At 42.3% G+C, this 24,439-nt stretch overlaps 1 protein-coding gene and 1 non-coding gene across 2 annotated transcripts in view; one reads left to right on the plus strand and one right to left on the minus strand.

Moving 5' to 3' along the window:
* Positions 1-24,439, plus strand: part of ST6GALNAC3 (ST6 N-acetylgalactosaminide alpha-2,6-sialyltransferase 3) — a 375,554-nt gene that overhangs the window by 33,544 nt on the left and 317,571 nt on the right. The window lies entirely within an intron of this gene.
* Positions 15,039-15,176, minus strand: LOC119927626. Its single transcript, XR_005450612.1, has one exon. It is a non-coding gene; the product is annotated as a small nucleolar RNA SNORA7 (small nucleolar RNA).

Below are 24,439 nucleotides of genomic sequence, written 5' to 3' on the forward strand. Positions count from 1 at the left end.
GTATAAAGGAGATTGAGACTGTGAGCCCCACGTGGGATAAGGACTGTGTCCAACCCGATTTGTTTGTAACCACCCCAGTGATTGGTACAATGCCTGGCACATAATAAGTTCTTAAGCGCTTAGTACAGTGCTCTGCACACAGTAAGCACTCAATAAATATGATTGAATGAACAAATGCCACCATTATTATTATTACAGTGCTCTGCATACAGTAAGTGCTCAATAAATACAATTGAATAAATGAATGAAAATAGGAGAACATATTCATTATTCAATTGTATTTATTGAGCACTTACTGTGTGCAGAGCAATCAATCAATTAATCAATCGATCATATTTATTGAGTGCTTACTGTGTGCAGAGCACTGTACTAAGTGCTTGGGAAATACAAGTTGGCAACATATAGAGACAGTCCCTACCCAACAGTGGGCTCACAGTCTAAAAAGCACTGTACTAAGCACTTGGAAAGTAAAGTTGGCAACATATGTACAGTCCCCTATAGATTGTAAGCTCCCTGTGGGTTGGAACCATGCCTACCAATTCTGATGTATTGTACTTTTCCAAGTACTTAATTCAGTGCATTGAGCACAGAAAGTGCTCAATAAATTCCACTGATTGATTGACTAGAGACGACTAGTGGTTTTATTTGCTGCATAGATTTATTAAGGACTTTTAGTTCCAGGAACAGGGACAGAGATGGCTGCAATGATGCAAATACTTTGGTCGGCCAGGGGTGAGCATGTGAGGAGGTTGAAGGTTTTCACTGTTAATTCTTGCTGCGGGACTTTATCTTACCAGCCAGGACACTAAGTGGATAATATGTACATGAGGTAAGTGAGATAGAGATTTAGAATCCATGGATGGTTTTTGGCCTCGATTCAATTCTTCCTTGGAATAATAGCACTTAAATCTTAAATGTAGGTCATGGCATCGTGCCGCTTCTGCTCTGCGTACGCCTGAATGTGCCATATTCGTTCAGAACAGAATAGAGCCTTGTCTGCCAGAACCAGATTTCAAACACACAGCAGTTTCTCCATTGCTTTTAAATGGCCCATAACACATCCGCAACTCCATAGTTAAAAGAAGGGGGAAAAAAAGCCAGCTTGGCCACATAAGCCTTTGTTTTTCAAATTGGATGAACAAATTGGATAAATAGTAGAAGCAGAAGTAGTAATAATGTTTATCAAGTGCTTACTGTATGCAAGGTACTGCTGTAAGCATGGGGAAAGAACACACAAATGAGAATTATATACGGTTCCTGGTCCACAAGGGACTTGCAATCTAAGTATAAAGATGCAAAAGGACAGGGGAAATAGTGTTAAATGTCTACTAAATGCAGAGCAATGTACTAGATGCTAAGGAGAGCTAAGGAGATGCTAAGGAAGAAAAGGATATGGTTCCTGCCCTCAAGTAGTTTAGTCTGGTTGAAGTATCTGGTTGAAGACTGGATTAATCAGTTTCCATCATCCTCAGACTAGGACAAGAGGAAATGGGGCTAAATTCCTGTTATAGACTTCAGTTCCACTCTAACAAAGAAATTCCTGACAGTGGGAATTGGTGAACATATGGTAGATTACTCAGGAGGTTGTGAAATTTACCAACAGTATGATACCTTTTCATCAGCGCTTAGAACAGTGCTTTGCATGTAGTAAGCGCTTAACAAATACCATTATTATCATTATTATTATTATCTGTCTGGGATGTAAGGTGTGATTGACTGGAACGCAGGAGGATGGACCAAATTATTTTCTGGGGAGCTCTATGATTACTGCTGAATCAGGGCTACAGGAACAAAGATAATAATAATAACAAATGTGATGAAGATAACAATAATAATGGCAATTGTTTAGTCCTTATTATATGCCAAGCACCAGGGTAGCTGCCACTGGGGTAGATACAAGAAAATCAAGTCAAAAACAATAGTTGACATGCAGCTCACCATCTGAGTAAGAGCATGAACAGATATTGAATCCCCACTTTACAGATGAAGAAACTCAGGCAGAGAGAAGTTAAGTTAGTTGCCCAAGGTCACTTAGCAAGCAACCAGCGAAGCAGGCAGGGCCTTTGATTCTCAGGCCCATGCTCCTGCTGGTTTATTTTATTTTGTTAGTATGTTTGGTTTTGTTCTCTGTCTCCCCCTTTCAGACTGTGAGCCCACTGTTGGGTAGGGACCGTCTCTATATGTTGCCAACTTGTACTTCCCAAGCGCTTAGTACAGTTCTCTGCACACAGTAAGCTCTCAATAAATACGACTGATTGATTGATTTTCATGAGGTCATACCACTCCTCTGTGAAAAATCATGTTTAGATCTAGACTAGGTCAGGGACGATTGAAATTGAGAAATGAGGAAACGTTTCAACAGTGCACCTTTAAGGGGTTTGAAACTGGAGGCAGGGAATATAGGTGAGGGAGAGAGAGCTGTTTCCTGGGCTTTAGGAGAACAAAAAGGAATATTTGTTTCACATCTTCAAGCCCTTCTAAGGCTGGTCATACCCTTGGCTTAACATCTGATTGGTAGGGAGTCCCTTCCCACCGTGCTATCACGTGTGTCCCAGGTGATTCCCATCTGCTGCATCTGCACTGGACCAGTGCCCAGCCCAGCAGGACCTCAGAGCTGGAGCCTCATGGCCCAGAGGCAAGACCACTGCCAGCTGTGAAGACCCATGGAATGGCAAGAGTTACTCTTTAATTAAAGTGCCTCAAAAATAAAGCTTCAAATGACCTCTTCCCACTGTGTCTGGTTCTAGGAAAACTTGAAAGACAAGCAAACCTCTTTGTCTCAGTGCGGTAGAAGTCGATGGCTTGTGGGCATAGCCTGATAGGGGCTGAGCTGGGGCAGCAAAAGACTTTATATTTTAAGTTGATTAAAGGATTTATTAAAAAAAGTAGCCCCTTTGATACCAACCCTTATGAACAATTAATCGGCTTAGTGCCAGGTCTTTTGGAGAGTACTTTGTTGTCACTTTAAATATTAAATAACATTCTTTAACAACAGCATCAGGAAATGCTGGGATTTCCAAAGTCAGTGAGCTGAGTTGAATGGCCATTAGGAATTGTATCAACTCTACCTGGAATTCTCCTGACTATGGCCTTCTATAGAGTGGGGCTTACCGTCTTTCACGTTAATAATAATAATAATTGTGATATTTGTTAAGCACTTACTGTGTGCCAAGAACTGTATTAAGCACTGGGGTGGAGACAAGCAAACCGGGTTGGAGAAAGTCCCTGTTCCTTAACGGGCTCGCAGTGTGGCTCAGTGGAAAGAGCCCGGGCTTTGGAGTCAGAGGTCATGGGTTCAAATCCCAGCTCTGCCAATTGTCAGCTGTGTGACTTTGGGCAAGTCACTTAACTTCTCTGGGCCTCAGTAACCTCGTCTGTAAAATGGGGATAAAGACTGTGAGCCATCCGTGGGACAACCTCATCACCTTGTAACCTCCCCAGCGCTTAGAACACTGCTTTGCACATAGTAAGAGCTAATAAATGCCATTATTATTATTATTTTACAACTGAGGCACAGAGAATTGAAGTGACTTGCCCAAGGTCACAAAGCAGACAAGTGGAAGAGTCAGAATTAGTACCCATGACCTTCTGAGTCCCAGGCCCTTGCACTAGTCACTGCACCATACTGCTTCATTAGAAACAATGAACAGCTGTCCTGCATGAAGGAAAGGCGCGTTCAATGTAAGAGCAGTACATTGAAAATCATGTCATAAGTGGTAGCGTTTTTATTGGTGGGCTGCTTTAGAAAACAGCAAAAAAGTATCACTCTTCTAAGATTAATAGTTTCAGTGGAGCTAATATTTAAAAAAATAAGCAGCGGAGGATTTTGCTGACAGATTTTGTTTTTGTTGTTGATTTATCTAGTACTAGGAATTTGGTTTTACAGGAATCGGTGTGCATGCAAAAGCCATTGTCATTTGGTTTATCACGCTTCGTTGGCAGCGAGAGAAAACAATTTTGCTCTGTACAGCCAGATGTAATAAACCCAAGTTTCAAGGTACCGACGAGTACCTAAATGCAAAAGCAGACAAGACAGAGAGACTTGCCTAATTGGAGATTATTGAATAGTTTGATCTATTTTCATCCCCAACACTAAAACTCAACTAAATAATGGGGGTTATCTGATTCTTCCTCTAGAACTTCCTCCAATTCCTCTTAGACTTGACAGTCAGTTGTGGTCCCAAACCAACCTCCGTCTGGTTGGGCCTCGTGAGTGGCACTTTGTGTACCTCACTTAGAACAGTGCTTTGCACATAGTAAGTGCTTAATAAATGCCATCATTATTATTATTATTATTTGTAGAGGAAAAATAATTCATTTGATGCCTAGATCCAGATTGGATAGATTTTCTTTCTCCTGCCTAGACTAAGCCCTCCTTTTCCCAGACTAAGCCCCTGTTTTCCTCTGCTCCCCCCTCCCCTCCCCATTGCCAGCATGGCTCAGTGGAAAGAGCATGAGCTCTGGAGTCAGAAGTCATGGGTTCAAGTCCCGGCTCTGCCACTTGTCAGCTGTGTGACTTTGGGTGAGTCACAACTTCTCTGGGCCTCAGTGACCTCATCTGTAAAATGGGGATTAAGACTGTGAGCCCCCTGTGGGACAACCTGATCACCTTGTATCCCCCCAGCACTTAGAACAATTTGCACATAGTAAGTGCTTAATAAATGACATTATTATTATTATTGCTCCAGCCCATTCCCTTTCTTTGCTCTACGCTCCCCTCCCCACCCCCAAAGCACTTGTGTATATATGTACATCTTTATAATTATAATTCTATGTATTTTTTTAATTATGTGTATATATTTATAATTCTATTTATTTATAATGATGCTACCAATATCTGTTTACTTGTTTTTCTGTCTCTCTCCCCACTTCTAGACTGTGAGCCCACTGTGGGCAGGGATTGTCCTTATTTGTTGCTGGATTATACTTCCCAATTGCTTAGTACAGTTCTCTGTACACAGTAAGCACTCAATAAATATGATTGATTGAATGAATGAAAGAATACACCTCTTTTCCCCTTCATTCCCACAATATCATAGCTCTGCCTTCTTCAAAATCCTGAAATCTCACCTCCTAATCTTCTCAAGGAAGCTTTCCCTGATCAATTTGTCTTCTCTCCAGTGATTATCTTGTATCTACTCCGGTGCTTAGTATAGTACTCGGAAAATACTAAGGGCTTAGCCAATAAGTTCTTGAGAAGAGCATGAACCTGGGAGCCAGAAGAACCTGGGTTCAAATCCTGGCCTTGCCACTTGTCTGCTATGTGACCTTAGGCAAGTCAACTTACCTTCTCTGCACCTTAGTTACCTCATCTTTAAAATGGGGATAGAGGCAGTGAGCTCCATTTGGGACATTGACTGTGTCCAACCTGAAGCACTTGGTACAATGCCTGGCTCATAGTAAGCACTTTACAAATACCATAAAAAACCAATAACAGTTATCATCATCATCATTATTATTATTACATCTTCCCTAATATCACCTCAGCATGCAAGCACCACCTTAACACCTTTGCCCTCACTACTTCTCATTGCACTTTTGTACAGAAAGTTTTACACACTGTATAATAATAATAATAATGGCATTTATTAAGCACTTACTGTGTGCAAAGCACTGTTCTAAGCACTGGGGAGGTTACAAGGTGATCAGGTTGTCCAACGGGGGGCTCACAGTCTTAATCCCCATTTTACAGATGAGGTACCTGAGGCACAGAGAAGTGAAGTGACTTGCCCAAAGTCACACAGCTGACAATTGGTGGCACGGGGATTTGAACCCATGACCTCTGACTCCAAAGCCCATGCTCTTTCCATTGAGCCACGCTGCTTCTCTGCTGTACTACTTCTCTGCTCCACTCTACTACTTAAGCACTTCTTGCTATGAAGGGTACTGCTTCTCTCTCCAAATCATATAGATCACAGGCAGACCAGACCAATTTTGTTTTCTGTTCTTCTCCAATGCTGAGTACAATGCCCTGCACCAAGTGGACACTTAATAAATAATACCGTTACTGATACTGTTTGTAAATTATTTTATGCCTGCCTCCCTCCCCTAGATTGCTAGCTCCTGGAGGCGGAAATTATGTTGTCTTTTATTGTATATTCCTAGGCATGTAGTACAGTGTTTTACATAGAGTAGAGGCTCAATGAATACTACTGACTAGGTGATTAATTTCACTACAGGCTCCCTCTGCCCTGAAAGCAACTAATCCCATACATAAATAAAGCCATATGTACTAGTGAAAATTAAATAGAACACAGTGATCCTCTTAAGATGCAGAAATGCCTGTTTTCCAAAGGGACAAAATAGTAAAATATTTCTGCCCAAAAAACAGACTGTGTGGAGGGTTGTGCCCTTCCCGTAGTTGGGACAGAAAGGGAAGGGTCAGAAACGTGCTGCAAAGCAGTGTGGTTCAGTGGAAAGAGCATGTGCTTAGGAGTCAGAGGTCATGGGTTCTAATCCCAGCTCTGCCACTTGGCAACTGTGTGACTTTGGGCAAGTCACTTCACTTCTCTGTGCCCCAGTTGCCTCATCTGTAAAATGGGGATTAAGACTGCGAGCCCCACATGGGACAACCTGGTTACCTTGTATCTCCCCCAGTGCTTAGAACAGTGCTGAGCACATAGCATTTAGTAAGCACTTAACAAATACCATCAGTATTATTATAATAGAGAGGCAGCATGGCTCAATGGAAAGAGTACAGGCTTGGGAGTCAGAGGTCATGGGTTCAAATCCAGGCTCCACCACTTGTCAGCTGTGTGACTTTGGGCAAGTCATTTAACTTCTCTGTGCCTCAGTTACCTCATTTGTAAAATGGGGATTAAGATTGTGAGCCCCCCGTGGGACAACCTGATCACCTTGTAACCTCCCCAGTGCTTAGAACAGTGCTTTGCAAATTGTAAGTGCTTAATAAATGCCATCATTATTATTATTAAGGGACAGGAGGAGGGAGGAACTGGGTAGGGGGGATTTTAGGGAGCTTACACCTGATGGTGTCAGACAAGACATCGGGGAGGTGGGAAGTACCGGAGGTTTGAGGAGGTAGCTAAATGTCTGGAACAACTGCTCAGGGCAATGGGCGTGGGTGTCAGTGAGGATGGAGAAATCATTTTGCTGGGTAGAGGAGAGGGCAGAGTTAAAGCACGCAAAAATAAACTTGAAGTGGACAAGTTCAGCCTGATATCTAGGTTTCCACCAGCAGCTCTCTGAGGTTCGTGCCCAAGAGCAAAGGAAGCAGACTGGAGTTGATCCAGGGCTGTGGGTTAGTGGTACGGGATTGACAAAGGGATAGGGGAGTGAATTGAGTTCAGTAGAGAGGGTTGTGTTGAGAGCAACAATCCATTACCTCGGGGCAAGCAGACAGGACCCCAAAGCTCCTCATGCTGTCTGGTGTTTACTGCAGCTAACACAGTAGCTAATCCCACTGAGCCAGTGGGAACTGCTTCTCTGATCATTAAAGTTGTGGAACTGGGCCTAGAGAAGGGAAGCATTCAGAGCCAGCTGAAAATCAGGCCCATTTCCAGAGAGTCTGGAGGCAAAAACCTACAAAGAAACTTGGCTCTCAAAACCTTGACCTAGTAAAGAAGCATTGTGATTTTTGTCCACTCTCTTGGTCTCATATCCCCCTCCAGTCACTATGCCCCATTTGATTTCTGTACCCACACTACCTTGTTTTGAAGCACAAATCCATGCTTTTAACACTGCTCTCTCCAATGACCTCAACTCACGCCACTAACCTGAAACCTTAGACCACCTCCACAGTATACTTCTCCCACTCTTATACTTGAGCTGCAAAGCACTGCTGGCAGAAATCCAAGCACCATGATGACCCCATCCATGCAAAACTCATCCTCACCTGCTTTAGCTCTGCCCTCTCCCCCACCTGGCAATTACCCAGCACATTGCCCATTCCAGCCATTTCAGACTGTCAACACCCCCCCCACCCAACTCCCTCCCCCTCTTCTCCTGCTTGTCTGCCCCAATGACCTTGCTATGTAATTCATTAACAAAATTAATAATAATAATGGTATTTGTTAAGCACTTACTGTGTGCCAAACACTGTTCTAAGCGCTGGAGGAGATACAAGGTAATCAGGTTGTCCCACGTGGGGCTCACAGTCTTAATCTCCATTTTACAGATGAGGTAACTGAGGCACAGAAAATTCAAGTGAGTTGCCCAAGGTCACATGGTAGACGGTGTGGCCACACTGCTCATTAAAATTATAAATATTATTAAAATCACATGTACTCCACTAGGCCTTCCCTGATTACTATCTCTCCCTTCTGAGTTGCCTATTCACTTAGAACTCTACCCTTTCAGCACTTGACATTCATCTGACAGTACTTATGAACATATCTGTAACATTTATTTCAGTGTCTCCCACTCTAGACTGTAGGCTCTCTGTGGGCAGGGAATTATCTACCAAATCTGTTATACTGTACTCTCTTGAGGCTTAGTACAATGCTCTGAATTCAGTAAGCGTATTGACTGACTGATCAGTTGATTGACTCACCCACTGCAATTTGGCTTCTGCCCTCTTCACTTCACAGAAACAGTCCTCTTTGAGGACATTGATAATAATAATAATGATGGTATTTGTTAAGTGCTTACTATGTGCAAAGCACTGTTCTAAGTGCTGAGGGGATACAAGGTGATCAGGTTGTCCCACGTGGGGCTCACAATCCTAGTCCCCATTTTACAGATGAGATATGTGTATAAGTGCTGTGGGGCTGGAAATGGAGATGAATAAAGGGAGTAAGTCAGGGCGATGCAGTAGAGTGACAGAAAAGGAAAGGGGAGCTTTTGTCAAATCCAATGGTCTCTACTTTATCCTAAACTTCCTAGACCTTTCACCTGTCTTTTACACTATGGACTATTCCATTCTACTGGCAACATTCTCCAATTTTGGCCTCAGTGATACTGTCTCTCCTGGTTCTCTAGCTGCTCCTTCTCACTCTCTTTTGCAGACTCCTCTTCCATCTCCATCTCCCTAACTTTGGTAGCTCCTCAAGGCTCAGTTCTGGGTCCCCTCCTATTCTCCCTCCACACCCACTTCCTTGCAAAACCCATTCAATGCCATAGCTTCCATCACCATCATTGTGGGTAAATTCCAAATCTTCCTCTCTGGGCCTGAACTTTCTCCTTTGCAGTCTCACATTCCTTTCCCGCCTTCAGCACCTCTTTATGTGGATGGTCCGCTGATACCTCAAACTTAACACGCTCAGAATGCCTAATCATCCTACCCAAACTCTGTAACCTTGAAAATATCCTTGATTCATCGATCTCATTCAGCTCACGTATTAAATCGGTCACACATGCTGTCTGATCGACTTTGTAGCATCTATAGACTCTAACCCTTCCTCTTTATCCAAACTGCTTCCATGCTGATCCAAGCACTTGTCCCAGCCCATCTTGACTAGTGTATCCAGCTCCTCACTAGCCTCCCTTCCTCCAGCTCTCCCTACTCGGGAAGTAGCATCGCTTAGTGGGAAGAGCACGGGCTGGGGAATCAAAGGACATGGGTTCTATTCCTGGCTCTGCCACTTGTCTGCTGTGTGACCTTGGGCAAGCCACTTAACTTCTCTGTGCCTCGGTTACCTCATCTGTAAAATGGAGATTAGAACCGTGAGCTGCACTTGGGACAACCTGATTATCTTGTATATCTACCCCAGCGCTTAGAACAGTGCTCGGCACATAGTAAGCACTTAACAAATACCACATTTATTTATTATTATTATTTATTACTACTTCACTCTGTTGCCTGAATCATTTTCCCCCCACCAGAAAAAATTCAGCTCATTTGTCACCAGTCCTCTAAAATCTCCAATGATTGCCCATCTACATTTATATCAAGCAGAAACCCCTTACCACTGGCTTTAAGGTACTGGATCAGCTTTTCCTCTCCTATCTTAACACACTGATATCCTGCTACAACCCAGCCCGCACACTTCACTCCTTAGACGCCAATCTACTCACTGTACCTTGATCTCATGTATCTCGCTAGCAACTCCTTGTTAAATCCTTCCTCAGGCCTGGAATAGCCTGGTTCTTCATATCCAACAGACTGTCTCTCCTCCCACTTTCAAACCCATCCTAAAATCACATCTCCAAGAGGCCTTCCCTGATTAAACCCTTATTTCCCAATCCTATTTGCTCCCCCTTCTGTGTTGACAATTCACTTACTTAATATTCACCCAACTCTCAGTCCCACAATACTTATGGATATATCCTTATTCATTCCTCTTTCCCACATATGTAATTTATTTTAATATCTCTCTCCCCCGCTAGACTGTAAGTCCTTGTGGGCAGTGATTACACCTATCAATTCTATTGTATTGCGGTCTCCTATGTGGTTAGTACAGTGTTCTGCACACAGTAAGCACTTAATTAATATCATAGAATGATTGATTGTGTATCTGTGCCTAATTAAGTGCTTAGTACAGTGCTCTGCACACAGTAAGCGCTCAATAAATACGATTGAATAATTAGATAGGGATGTGTTAATCAATTCATGCTCTGTGATTTGTTTAGGCTCTCAAACTATCATTTTACTATTAGCATCCTTAAAATACAACGCTGTGGTTTTAATAGCTTTGGTTAATGCTTATATTATGGTAGAGTGGAAAAGATTAGATCAATCTGAGGTGTAAAAATATGATCTGATACTATATTGGAATTTGGATGATGCCTTTCAAAGACTTCTAAAATTTTCTTGTATGCACTTGTATACCTCCTCTTCTCAGCCTTTGTGACCACATGCAAATGTCATTATGTTGTTTATCTTTACATTTTATAATTCATTAGGTGATATCTCCCTGACGTGTTCGTGTCTCTTTCTGCTTTATCTCTGTTCTCTCTCCTTCTTTTGCTATGTGTAAATACTTTTTAACTATCTCCCTGGTTAAATCCTAAGCTTCTTGAGGGCAGGGTATTTGCGTCTTGATATCGCTGTATTCTCCTTAGCAGTTAATACAGCACTTACCTGTTCACTAAATACCACTGATTGTTGTGTCAGGTTGTCTTTATAATGGTCCCTGGGTGATACAGAATGGCAGGGGTGATGAGTCCCATTTTACAGGTGGAGAAACTAAGAGCTGGAGTAGTTTGATCAGCATCGCATAGGGAGTGGCCAATCCAAGACTAGAACTTTTTCAGATCTAGCCATACTTCACGCTCAACAACCCACTTTCACCCCTCCTGTTCATGCTGTTCCGCCATGTTGGAACTTCCACAGTTCTCCTCACATTCAAAGCCCTCCTAAAATCCCACCTCCTCTGATTAATTCCCCTAATCGATTTCCCAGAACCTTGAACATCATCCCTTCAGTCAACTCTAGCACTTGTGAAATTATTTACACCGTCCTCAGCACTCATGTCTATATGTCCACTCGATTTTGTTCTTCTGACCAGTCGAATTGTAACTACTTTTATGTTAGTCTTGGCTGTTAAGTGTAAGCTCCGTTCAGGCAGGGGACAAGTCGCTTCTCTATTCTGTTCTTCCCAAACAAAGGGAACACTCAATAAATGCTACTACTATCACTCCTACTACTAATAATAATTGATGGTATTTGTTAAGTGCTTACTATGTGCCAGAAACTCTCCTCAGCACTGGGGTAGAAACAAGTTAATCCAGTTGGACACAGTCCCTATCCCCATTTTACAGATGAGGTAACTGAGGCCCAGAGAAGTAAAGTGACTTACCCCGGGTCACACAGCAGACAAGTGGCAGAGACGGGATTAGAACCCATGACCTTCTGATTTCCGGGCCCATGTTCTATCCACTAAGCCCTGTTGCTTTTCTGTTGCTTCATGGTGCTATCACTACTACTATTCCTGAACATCGCCCAGTGTTCATTCCCCTATCTCAATATGGCTTGTCATCCCTATCCCTTTTCCATTTCAGCATTTAATCAAGAGCATTGCAATCCACTCGTTTGGACCTAGTGTTTCGTTACAAACTCTCTTTGGCCAATGCTTTCTGTTTGGGATGTTTGGTGAAAAGCCAGGAGTCCCCGTCCGCTTCCTAACAAGCTGTTTGCCATAGAGAGTTTATGATTAGATAAGACTCTTGACCATTCCAGAAGGTTCCACACATGAGGCTCTACCTTATTTGATTTCCAATTTCCCCACCAAAAGGTAACTGTTATTTTCACAGCCCATGCCTCCACAATCATCAACAGCATCGATTGAGCACCTGATGATCGCCTAACCATCCCATCCCCCTTCAACCATGTATGCTTTTCTCAAAAATCAGTGGTATTTATTGAGTGCTTACTGGGTATAGAGCACTGTACTAAGCACTTGACCTTACTGATCTTTCCTACAAGTGGGTTTTAGCATTAGGAACCCCCCCCACAGTAATGTGCTCACATTTCAGAAGACAGTAGATGTCCCAGTAACTGATGAGGAGTTACTCTTGCACAAAAGATTTGCTATTACAGGGACTCTTGAGAGCAATTAATAAATACTAACCCCAGCCCACTGCTAATTCTATCCTGAGTTCATAATCAGGTGAAAAGCTTTCACTCCTGTTAATGTGTGTGGAGCTGGAGAGAGATGAGTGTGTGGTAGAAAGTGTTTAAGTTTAATTTTTCCAAGGTATTGGAACCAGTGAATGTGAAATGCTTCAGGACCAAAAAATTTCATTATTTTAAGTCTCCTGTGAAGTTTAATTTGAAATTATTTTAGTTTTACTTCAGCTCAACCCAATTACTTCCAGATCTTTATATTTTTAAAAATGAAGATTTTTGAATGTGTGAATAGTTTTTGAAGTTTTTATCAAGATAGACTGAAAACACGCTTTTCTCAATCTCTTCAATAAACCTTTGTTATATCAACTTTTTGACATCGATTAAAATTATGATAATGGACTAAGAGTATTGTTTTATCTCATCTAAGGAGTTGAAATATTACTGCATTAAAAACTTTCACCACTTATGTTAATGTAGGGTCTGACAGTTTTAGAGAAAACAGTAAGTTACTGAAGCTTTTCCAAGCTTTATTGTTTTGATATACTGTAGTGCTATTTTAAGCTTCAGATCTCAATTCTCTGACATGCATTTTACTTTTACGGTTTTTAAGGATTTGTGGCATTACACACTCCTATAATACCCTGATCTTGTGAATTAGAACCAGAAACATAAGAGATCAGCCCAATGGTGAAACATAAGCAGAGCTAATTAATGTTGAGCCTGATTCTGCTAATGCTATAGGGGGAGTGGGTTGAAGAAATTCATTGACACATGTCTCAAAAATTTACATGGAGGGGAGGGAGGAAAATTTCTCCCCCTGCTCCTTGCAGGAGTAGAGTATAAGCTCCTTGAGGACAGGGGGCATGCTTCATGTTTCTGTTGTGGTTCCCCAAGAGCTTCATAGATCACATCCCTGTGTTGGCCCACTGGAAAAGAACAACGCTTTGGGAATCAGAACACCTGGTTCTGTCCTGGTTCTCCCTTTAACTGTCTAAAATGAAACTTAATGGTGTATTTCACCCCTACCCTCCTCCTTGCTTGTTGCCCCCTGTGCTCCACTGGCAACGTGACTGACAGGGATGAGAGAGGGTATGGTGAGTCACTAGCATCATAATCAATTTCTCTGGGCAATTTCTTGGTCCCGAAGACTCACTAGATTGTAAGTGCCTTGAGTTCAGGGATCATGTCTACCTAATCTGTGAATGCTCTGCACACAGTAAGTGTTCAATAAATACCATTGATGGATTGATTGATCCATCATCCGATGGGAGATTCTATCCTCCTCAGTCTTTCAGCGGCCTGGCCTTTGTCACTGTAGATTACTCCCTTCTCCTTAACATATTATCCACTGTCCTCTCCTGTTCTTTTATCTCTCTGGGCACTCAGTCTTCTTCTCAGGCTCCTCCTCTGCCTCCCACTCTCTGGTAGTGGAGGTTCAGTCAGGGCTCAGGTCTGGTCCTCTTTTATTTTCCATCTCCTACCCTGGAAAAGTCATTTGCTTCTCTGGCTCCCATGGATTCGAGATTTACAACTCCATCCCAGACCTTTCTCCTGCTCTGCAGTCTCACATTTCCTGCTGTCTTCAAGAAATCTCTACCTTGATGTTCTGCTGACACCTCAAACTAAACATGTCCAAAACAGAACTCCTCATCTACACACCCAAAGCCTTTCCTCCCCATGTCTTTCCTACTGCTGTAGAGAACACCACTATCCTCCCTCTCTCACAAACCCCCCATCTTGGCATTATTCTCAACTCATCTCTCACATTCAATCTGTCATTAAATCCTGTTGGTTCTATTTTCACAACATGGCTAAAATCTCTGCCCTTTCCTCTCCATCCAAACTGCCTCAACACTTATCCAAATACTTACTATATACCTCCTGACTGCTGCAACAGCCTCCTTGCTGACCTCCCTGCCTCCTGTCTCAACACACTCCAGGCCGTACTTCTCTCTAAAAAAAAATTCAGTCCAATATTTCCCCACTTAAGAACTTCCACTAGTAACACATTCACCTCTGCTTCAAACAGAAACTCCTTACCATCAGTTTTAAAGCACTCAATCTTGCAGCATGGCCTAGAGGATAGAGTATGGGCCTGGGAGACAGAAGGACCTGGGTTCTAAACCCAGCTCCACCATTTGTCTGTTGTGTGACCTTGGGCAAGTCACTTCACTTCTCTGTGCCTCAGTTATCTCATCTGTAAAATGGGGATTAAGACTGTAATGCCATGTGGGACAAGCACTTAAATAACATAAAAAAAATCAGGTTGTACCCCCCAATCCCCTCCTACCTTACCTCACGTTACTACTACTACTAGAAGTACTACTAGTACTAGTACTACCACTTGTTATTGTCTTACGCTGCCGAGTCGTGCCCGACCCATAGCGACGCCATGGACGCATCTCTCCTAGAATGCCCCGTCTCCATCTGCAATCGATCTGGTAGTGTATCCATAGATTTTCTTCGTAAAAATACAGAACTGGTTTACCATTGCCTCCTTCCATGCATTAAACCTGAGTCTCTGCCCTCAACTCTCTCCCATGATGCTGCTGCCCAGCAAGGGTGAGTTTTGACTTTTAGCAGATTGCCTTCCACTTGCTAGCCACTGGCCAAGCTAGGAATGGAATGGGTAGGCCTCTGCTTGACTCTCCCTCCCGTAGTCGAGACTGGTAGAGTACTGGAAACTCTCCAGGTGTGACCCTGAGAGGTGACTATTACCACCGCTACTACAAATACTACTCCCTCAACTACTACTACTACTATACTATGCAGCCCCTATGGCCAAGGGCATCCCGAGGGCACACAGCACTGTTTGGAGAAGGCCAGGGCTGAGCCAAGGAGCACATTTGCTGGTATGTTGTCATCAGCCTAGACTAGGACTCCCATCCCTCTAGTTGCTCTTTTCTGTATCTCAGTTAGCTGGTTCAAAGGGTGCAGAAAACACAGGTAAAAACATCCAGGGCTGAAAATGTGTCTGTTATATCATACTTGTCCAAGCACTTAGAATAGTGCTCTGCTCACAGTAAGTGCACTTGTCTGCTTTGGGACCTTGGGCAAGACACTTAACTTCTCTGTGCCTCAGTGACCTCATCTGTAAAATGGGGATTAAGACTCTGAGCCCCATGTGGGACAACCTGATTATCTTGTATCTACCCCAGCACTGAGAGTAGTGCTTGACATATGTAAGTGCTTAACAAGTGTCATTATTATTATTAATATAATAATAATGATGATGTTTGTTAAGCACTTACTATGTGCAAAGCACTGTTCTAAGCACTGGGGAGGTTACAAGGTGAACAGGTTGTCCCACAGGGGGCTCACAGTCTTAATCCCCATTTTCCAGATGAGGTAACTGATACAACTGACTGACTGACTAATCACATGGTCCCCAAAATCCAAGCTGTGCCTATGGTTGGGTCAGGGAACCTGATCACCTTGTAACCTCCCCAGTGCTTGGAACAGTGCTTTGCACATAGTAAGTGATTAACAAATGCCATCATCATCATCATCATCATCATCATCATCACTCCTTGTGTGGATGTAATGGGCAAGGCCAGTGGAGTTTCCCTACTAGTAATTTGCAGCTGCAAATTCCCTTGCTTTCTTAACCCCTTTCAGTCCCTTCTCTTCATGGGGCCAATGCCCAGCCAGATCACTGCACATACGCCCGATCTTATCTCATCTCCTCTCTTTAACCTTGATGCATCCAATTGACTCACTTTTATAAGGTGTCTATACCTGCACCATCCCTAGAAGTTAACAGTGCTGCATTCGGGTTGTTTTGCTATTCTTCACCCTGCGGAATTACAGCACCATTCATCCATATTCTGAATTTAACTAGCAATGAACTGACTCCTGAGTCATCTAGGCGCTGCTAATGGAGAGCTCATTGACCTAATGCCTGTGATTTATATTTCATGATCACTGCCGCGACTTTTCTTTCCTTAGGGCTCAGCACCATTCCCCCTCTCCTTTTATAGTGTATTTCACAAGAGTATTTCTGGCTCTATGTTTCGCTATCTTTCCCTCCCCGTGGCTGATGGATCTATCGAGCCATTTATCAAGCTGTGGGTGTGATCCGTTGTCATGAATTTTTTGTTAGGCTTCCTTCTGCTCTTCTCCCAGACTCTTCTGGGCAAAACAGTTGTGTGCATTGTGGGTTTATAAATATCTGTTAGGCTTGAAAAAACTTTCCCAATTGCCCTGAATTATAGAGAGGGCCTGATGAGGATGACTGTGATGATGATGATGACAAGAAAGACAGACAAGATTGTAAGCCCCATATGGGACAGGGATTTTGTCCAATCTATTAATCTAAATAAAAATAATTAAAAAAATAAAAAATGACATTTGTTAAGCACTTACTATGTGCAGAGCACTGTTCTAAGTGCTGTGGGGGATACAAGGTGATCAGGTTGTCCTATGTGGGGCTCACAGTCTTAATCCCCATTTTACAGATGAGGTAACTGAGGCTCAGAGAATAATAATAATAATAATGGCATTTGTTAAGCGCTTACTATGTGCCAAGCACTGTTCTAAGCGCTAGGGTAGATACAAGGTAATCAGGTTGTCCCACATGGGGCTCACAGTCTTAATCCACATTTTACAGGTTAGGTAATGGAGGCACAGAGAAGTTAAGTGACTTGCCCAAGGTCACACAGCAGACATGTGGTGGAGTCGGGATTCGAACCCATGACCTCTGACTCCAAAGCCCGTGCTCTTTCCACTGAGCCACGCTGCTTCTAATCCCAGGTCTGCCACTTACATAATAATAATAATAATGATAGTATTTATTAAGCGCTTACTATGTGCAAATCACTGTTCTAAGCTCTGGGCAGGTTAACAAGGTGATCAGGTTGTCCCACGGGGGGCTCACAGTCTTCATCCCCATTTTACAGATGAGGGAACTGAAGCCCAGAGAAGTTAAGTGACTTGCCCAAAGTCACACAGCTGCTAAGTGGTGGAGCTGGGATTTGAACTCATGACCTCTGACTCCAAAGCCCGGGCTCTTTCCACTGAGCCATGGAGCTTGTCACTTAACTTCTCTGGGTCTCAGTTCCCTCACCTATAAAATGGGGATTCAATACCTGTTCTCCTTTCTACTTAGACTTTGAGCCCTGTTCGGGACCTGATTACCTTGTATTTCCCCCAGTGCTTAGTATAGTGCCTGGCACATAGTAAGTGCTTAGCAAATACCACAATTATCATTATTATCATAAACTTGTATCTACCCTAACACTTACAACACGGCACTTGTATACATATATGTATATATCTGTAATTTTAATTATTTGTATTGATGTGTTTCTCCCTCCCTCCTAGACTGTAAGTTCATTGTGTCACTGTTTATTGTTGTGTTGTACTTTCCCAAGTACAAACGATTGAATGATTGAATGACTGCAACAATGCTTGACACATAGTAAGTGCTTAACAAATACCATAAACAGCAAGCCTCATTCTAATCATGAACACTTAGTGATCGAGAACCTATGCAAAGGAATTGATTGTAGAGAAAGTATTATTATACCTTCCCCAAGCACAGTACAGTGCTCTTCACACAGTAAGCACTCTTCTGTATCGCCCTGACTTGCTCCCTTAATTCATCCTCCCTCTCCTCCCCACTGCACTTATATATGTATATATATCTGTAATTTATTTATTTATTCATATTAATGTATGTCTCCCCCTCTAGACTGTAAGCTTGGTGTGGGCAGGGAGCATATCTGTTTATTGCTTTATTGTAGTCTCCTAAGGGCTTAGTACAGTGCTCTGCACACAATAAGTGCTCAATAAATGCTATTGACTGACTGACAGTTTATATGATTTGATTGATTTTCCAAGCTCTAAATAACATGTACTGTGTAGCGTAATCACACAGCAAATACCGTTGACTGATAAATGGCTCACAGTCTTAATCTTCTAGACTGTGAGCCTGTTGTTGGGTAGGGACCGTCTCTATATGTTGCCGATTTGTACTTCCCAAGCGCTTAGCACAGTGCTCTGCACACAGTAAGCGCTCAATACATACGATTGAGTGACTGAATGAATGAATAAATGTTTGATAAATGATAAATGTTTGGTTTGTGCAGCGGCCTCTGTTATTAGGGACATCTGAACATGTGAATTTTTCCAGCTAAGGTGATTCCACACTTCAGAACACTGGTGAGATCCAAAAACGTCACTGATGTCACTTGAATGTGTTCGGTTCTCATTGAAAGCAGAGTGAGCCAAAGGTAAAGTCATCTGGGGAAAGGGTACAATTATCTTCCAGTAATAAGCACCCTATGAATTTAATATTGCCTTCTCCTTGAGGGCCCGTATTATGATTACTATTTTAAAGATAAGAAGTGAACTAAAGATAAAGAAGTGAAATGTAGGTTATTTGACCTAAATGTAAACAATATCAAAGCAAATGGCTCAAGACCCACCTTGTTATAACTTTTTAAGTGGGCTAGCTCAGTATTTCTCTGCAAAAATTGTTCTTTCTCTTTTTGGATTACCATCCCTACAGTATTGAGCTATTATTTAATAACTCATGAGAGTGTGTTGCTGCAAATATTTAGATGATTCCCTTGTACAGAACAGTCATTTCCTATAAAGAATGGATTGCATTTAGTACAATTTGGACATAAAGGAAAATCAGATGGAGGATACAAACGTGGCCTGTGCTATTCTGCAGATAAACGCCAGCAAAGAATGCATAATAATAGTCAGTCAATTGTATCTATTGAGCACTTACTGTGTGCAGAGCTCTGTACTAAGTGCTTAGGAAAGTACAATGTAACAATAAGCAGACACATTCCCTGCCCACAATGAACTTGCAATTTAGAGGAGGAGACAGACATTAATATAAATAAATAAATTACAGATATGTACATAAGTGCTGTGGGGCTGAGTTGGGGACTGAATAAAGGGAGTGAGTCCGGGCAATGCAGAAGGGAGTGGGAGAAGAGGAAAGGCAGGTTTAGTCAGGGAAGGCCTCTTGGAGGAGATGTGCCTTTACTAAGGCTTTTAAGGGGGTAATGGGGAGTAATCGTCTGTCAGATATGAGGAGGGAGGGCATTCCAGGCCAGAAGTATGACTTGGATGAGAGGTTGGTGAGGAGATAGACGAGATCAAGGTACAGTGAGGAGGCTAGCATTAAAGGAACAAACTGTGAGGGCTGGACAGTAGTGTAGGAGAGTAGTGAGATAAAGTAGGAGTGGGCAGGGTGATTGAGTGCTATAAAGCACTCAATGGTGAAGAGTTTCTTTTTGATGCAGAGATGGATGGGCAACCGCTGAAGTTTCTTGAGGAGTGGGGAAACGTGGTCTGAAAGTGGCCTGAATAATTGTGGCATTTGTTCAATGTTTATTCTGTGCAAAACACCCTACTAAGCATTGTACTTGCTGTGTGACCTTGAAGCATTGTACTTGCTGTGTGACCTTGAACAAGTCATTTAACGTTTTCTTTAAAATGGAATTTATTAAGCACTGACTATGTGACAGACACTGTACTAAGTTCTGGGGTAGATACAATATAAGCAGACCGGGACACAGCACCCCCCCCCCCCCCCCACCCATGGGGCTCAAAATCCAAGAGGGAGGAAGAACAAGCATTTTATCAACATTTTACTGATGAGGTAACAGAGGCACAGAGAAGGTAGGGAAGCAGCTTGGCCTAGTGGATAGAGCATGGGCCTGGGACTCCAAAGGACTTGTACATATTTACTATTCTATTTATTTTATTAATGATGTGCATCTAGCTTTACTTCTATTTATTCTGATGACTTGACACCTGTCCACATGTTTTGTTGTCTATCTCCCCATTCTAGACTGTGAGCCCATTGTTGGGTAGGGATCATCTGTATGTGTTGCCGACTTGTACTTCCCAAGTGCTTAGTCCAGTGCTCTGCACACAGTAAGCACTCAATAAGTACGATTGAATGAATGAATGAATGAAAGACTTGGATTCTAATCCTGGATGCATCACATATTTGCTGTGTGACCTTGCCCAAGGCACTTCACTTCTCTGTGTCTGTTACCTTATCTGAAAAATGGGGGTTAATACTGTGAGCCCCATATCAGACACGGACTGTATCTGTATCTGATTAGCTTATATCTACCTCAGCGCTTAGTACAGTACCTGGAACGTAGTCAGCACTTCATAAATTCCATTTAAAAGAAAAAGTTAAATGACTTGTTCAAGGTCACACAGCAGCCAGTGGCAGAACAGGTATTAGAAATCAGATTCATCATTCAGTCTTATTTATTGAGACCTTTCTGTGTGCAGAGCACTGTCTGAAGCGCTTGGAAAGTACAATTCAGCAATAGAGACAATCCCTCTACTTACAGTCTAGAAGGGGGGAAACATATCAAAACAAGTAAACAGGTATCAATATAAATAGAATTATAGATATATGCACATCAAAACAAGTAAACAGGCAATACAATATAACTATAAATGTATGGATTTATATATAATATATGTTATAGACAATATAAATAAATAGAATTATAGATATATACATTTATGCATAAGTGATGTGGGGTAGGGAAGGGGGGAAGGGCAAAAAGAGTGAGTCGAGGTGTTGTGGAAGGGAGGGAGAGCTGAGGAAAAGGGAAGCTTAGTCAGCTCATCTGACTCCTAAGCCAAGAGAAATTCTCAGGGTGTCTATCTCAGTGGAGCAAGGATGAACCTTTTGGACTGTGGATGTGATCCTTCTGAAGAATAATTACTAAACTTAAATCCTGTCTCAGGTAGAGAAGGAGGCAAGGGAATTATGTCTTCCTCCACAGGTCTGTGTGGAGCAGGAGAAACAGAAAGGAGAATGTGTCCCCTACTTCATTTAGTATGGTGGCCTACTCTTCAGCAGCTGGCCTAGTGGAAAGAACAAATGACTAGAAGACCTTTAGATTGTAAGCTTACTGTGGGCAGGGTACATGTCTGTCAACTCTGTTGTACTGGACTTTTTCAAGTGTTTAGTACGGTGTTCTGCACACAGTAAGTGCTCAACAAATATTATTGATTGATTGATTGAAATCAGGAGATCTGGGTCCTAGTTCTGGCTTCATTAATTGCCTACCAGAGGACCTCGGGCAAATCACTGAAAGTCTCAGTGCCTCAGTTTCCTCATTTGTAAAATGGGGATTAAATACCTGCTCTCCCTTCCCGTTAGGCTGTGAGCCCCATTTAAGATGTGGTATCACGGAATTGTATTTGCACCAGTGCCTAACGCAGTGCTTAGCATATAATAAGTGTATACTATATGGTTATTATTAATAGCAATAACCACATCTTCTCCAGGAGGCCTTTTCCTATTAAGCCCTCTTTCCCCCAGCTCTCTCTCCCTTCCGTGTCATCTATGCATTTGGATCTGTGACCTTTCGGCATTTGATATTTGCCCCACCCTCAATTCCAGGGCACTTATGTACATATCTTTACATATTATAAAATACTCATTCATTTATATTAATTTCTGTCTCCCCATCTAGACAGTGAGGTTGTTATGGGCAGGAATGTGTCTTCTAGTTCTGTTGTATTGTTCTCCCTCAAGCATTTAATACAGTGCTCTGGACATAGTAAGCGCTCAGTAAATACCATTGATTAATTGTCTGATTGATGGATTTTTAATATGAGAGCACCCTGGTGCCATTTGGAAACAAGGCTGTGGACATGGGAGGAGTCAAAGTCTTTGGATTCCTACCACTTTGCTCGGGTCTGAGGGACAACCATGGCCCTATTGCAGCCACCATATGCATTTTTGATGACTACCGCTTGGCGTGAGAGCAAGCACTTATTACAGTGCTCTGCACACAGTAAGCTCTCAATAAATATGAATGAATGAATGAATGAAAATACAACCAGAAGCAAAGAAAAGGGCATTCTCAGCTGCTCAGAAGAACAGAGAGGCACATCCTCTGGAGCTAGATGAGGAGACTCGGGCTTATTTATTATAGCTGAATCACATTATCTATTAATTTGTGTCTGTGGGCAGTGAAATGCCGAATGTGAGTTTGCGCCCAGTAGCAGCGTTGTATGTGCTCTTACATACCAATTAGGCTGGGAATTCCCCCGGAAATATATTTCAGTTATTAATAGTGATCGTTAAGCACACGCTTCAAGTTTAGAACCCTCTGGGCTCTAAGCAAGGAGAGTTTTGAATTCCAAAGAAAATTTTTGGAGTTTCTAGTTCATTTACTTTTATCAAAACAGTAGTTTTTGTTGTTAAGGAGAAGAGCTAGAGGCTGAATAAAAGGCAAGCAAAGAATGAACCATTAAATTCCTCTCACAAAGCAGCACCACGCTGGAAGGGAATTCATCGGACACAAAAGGCTCCCGCTTTCTGTTAAAGAAGAGCTAATTATGTTGAAAAGGAAAGACACTGGTGGCGGAGGAAACACTGCCTTTGATTTTCCTTCATCTGAAATATTTTAAAAAATCACAGAATGTTTGAGAAACTAGGAGCTTCTGAGTGGCCCAGCTAGGGTTATTCTTCAGGCTTGTTTGTTGGGGCTGGAAATGAAGGCTGGTTGTTGTGAAGGCAGTTCTTAGTTGGACAGTAACAACCTCAGCTTCTGGGGTAAAAAGAGGGATACACTCCAGTTCACCATAAACACCGGATTTGTATTCTCACAAAACCCAATTTTAAGGAAGACTGACATCAAGCACTTGTGCATAAACTGCTTTTTCTGACACTGATCCATCGTGTATCTAAACAGATTTGCGTTGTTGGACATACATTTCTCATATTCATACCAGTATTCTAGCCAAAATACATAGTAAAACTTGAGACTGGAAGAAATGAGTGTGTGCAATCACTTCTGTTATGAGGGTAGTTTTTTCTTGAATAAACTTGTATTATCCTAAAATTGCATTATATGTGTCATGGATTTAATTAGAAGGGATAGTGGGTGGGATAATTTGAAGGTACTTCCATAACTGACATTTTTGGATAAGAATGCCTAAATTATTGCTTTGTTCACTATTGGCACATTATTTTAGACCCTTGACACTCCTTGCTATTTTAGAGTATTAAATACTGTGAAGTTGCAAAATATTTTATGGCTGAGGCAGAGGCTGGGAAGTTGTGCATACATACATTCATTTCTTCCTATACCAAAATCTATTTGCAACAATGGGGAACATCAATGGGAAACAGTGTGCCCTCATGGATAGAACACAGGCCTGGGAATCAGGAGGCATTGGATTCTAATCCGGGTTCCTAGATTTGCCTGCTATGGGACCTTGGGCAAGAACCTCAACTCTTTTGTGTCTCAGTTTCCTTATTTGTAAAATAGGTAATAAAATACCTGGCTTATCTCTATTTTAGACTATTAGCCTCCTTTCATTCATTCAGTCGAATTTATTGAACACTTTCTGTGTGCAGAGCACTGTACTAAACGCTTGGGAAGTACAAATCGGCAACATATAGAGATGGTCCCCACCCAACAGTGGGTTTACAGTCTAGAAGGGACTAGACGGGTCCAAACCTAGCCCCACATTGCAAGATGCAGTTCTCACCCACTGTGGGAAAGGCACTGTTTCTGATTGTATTTTATGTACCCCAGGGCTTAGCACTTTGCTTAGAATAATAATAATAATAATAATAATAATGGTATTTTAAGCACTTTCTATGTGCAGATCATACATAGTCTCTGTCCCACATAGGGCTTACAGTCTAAGGGAAGGGAGCGCAGGTATTTAGAAAAGCAGTATGGCTCAGTGGAAAGAGTCTGGGCTTGGGAATCAGAGGTCGTGAGTCCTAATCCCGGTTCCGCCGCTTATCGGCTGTGTGACCTTGGTCAAGTCACTTAACTTCTCTGTGCCTCAGTTACCTCATCTGTAAAATGCGGATTAAAACTGTGAGCCCTATGTGGGACAACCTGATTACCCTGTATCTACCCCAGCACTTAGAACAGTGCTTGGCACATAGTAAGCACTTAACAAATACCATCATCAATATTATTTAGTTCCCATTTTACAGAAAAAGAA

This window comes from Tachyglossus aculeatus, chromosome 4 (genome assembly GCF_015852505.1).
Source record: "Tachyglossus aculeatus isolate mTacAcu1 chromosome 4, mTacAcu1.pri, whole genome shotgun sequence".
NCBI lineage: Eukaryota > Metazoa > Chordata > Mammalia > Monotremata > Tachyglossidae > Tachyglossus > Tachyglossus aculeatus.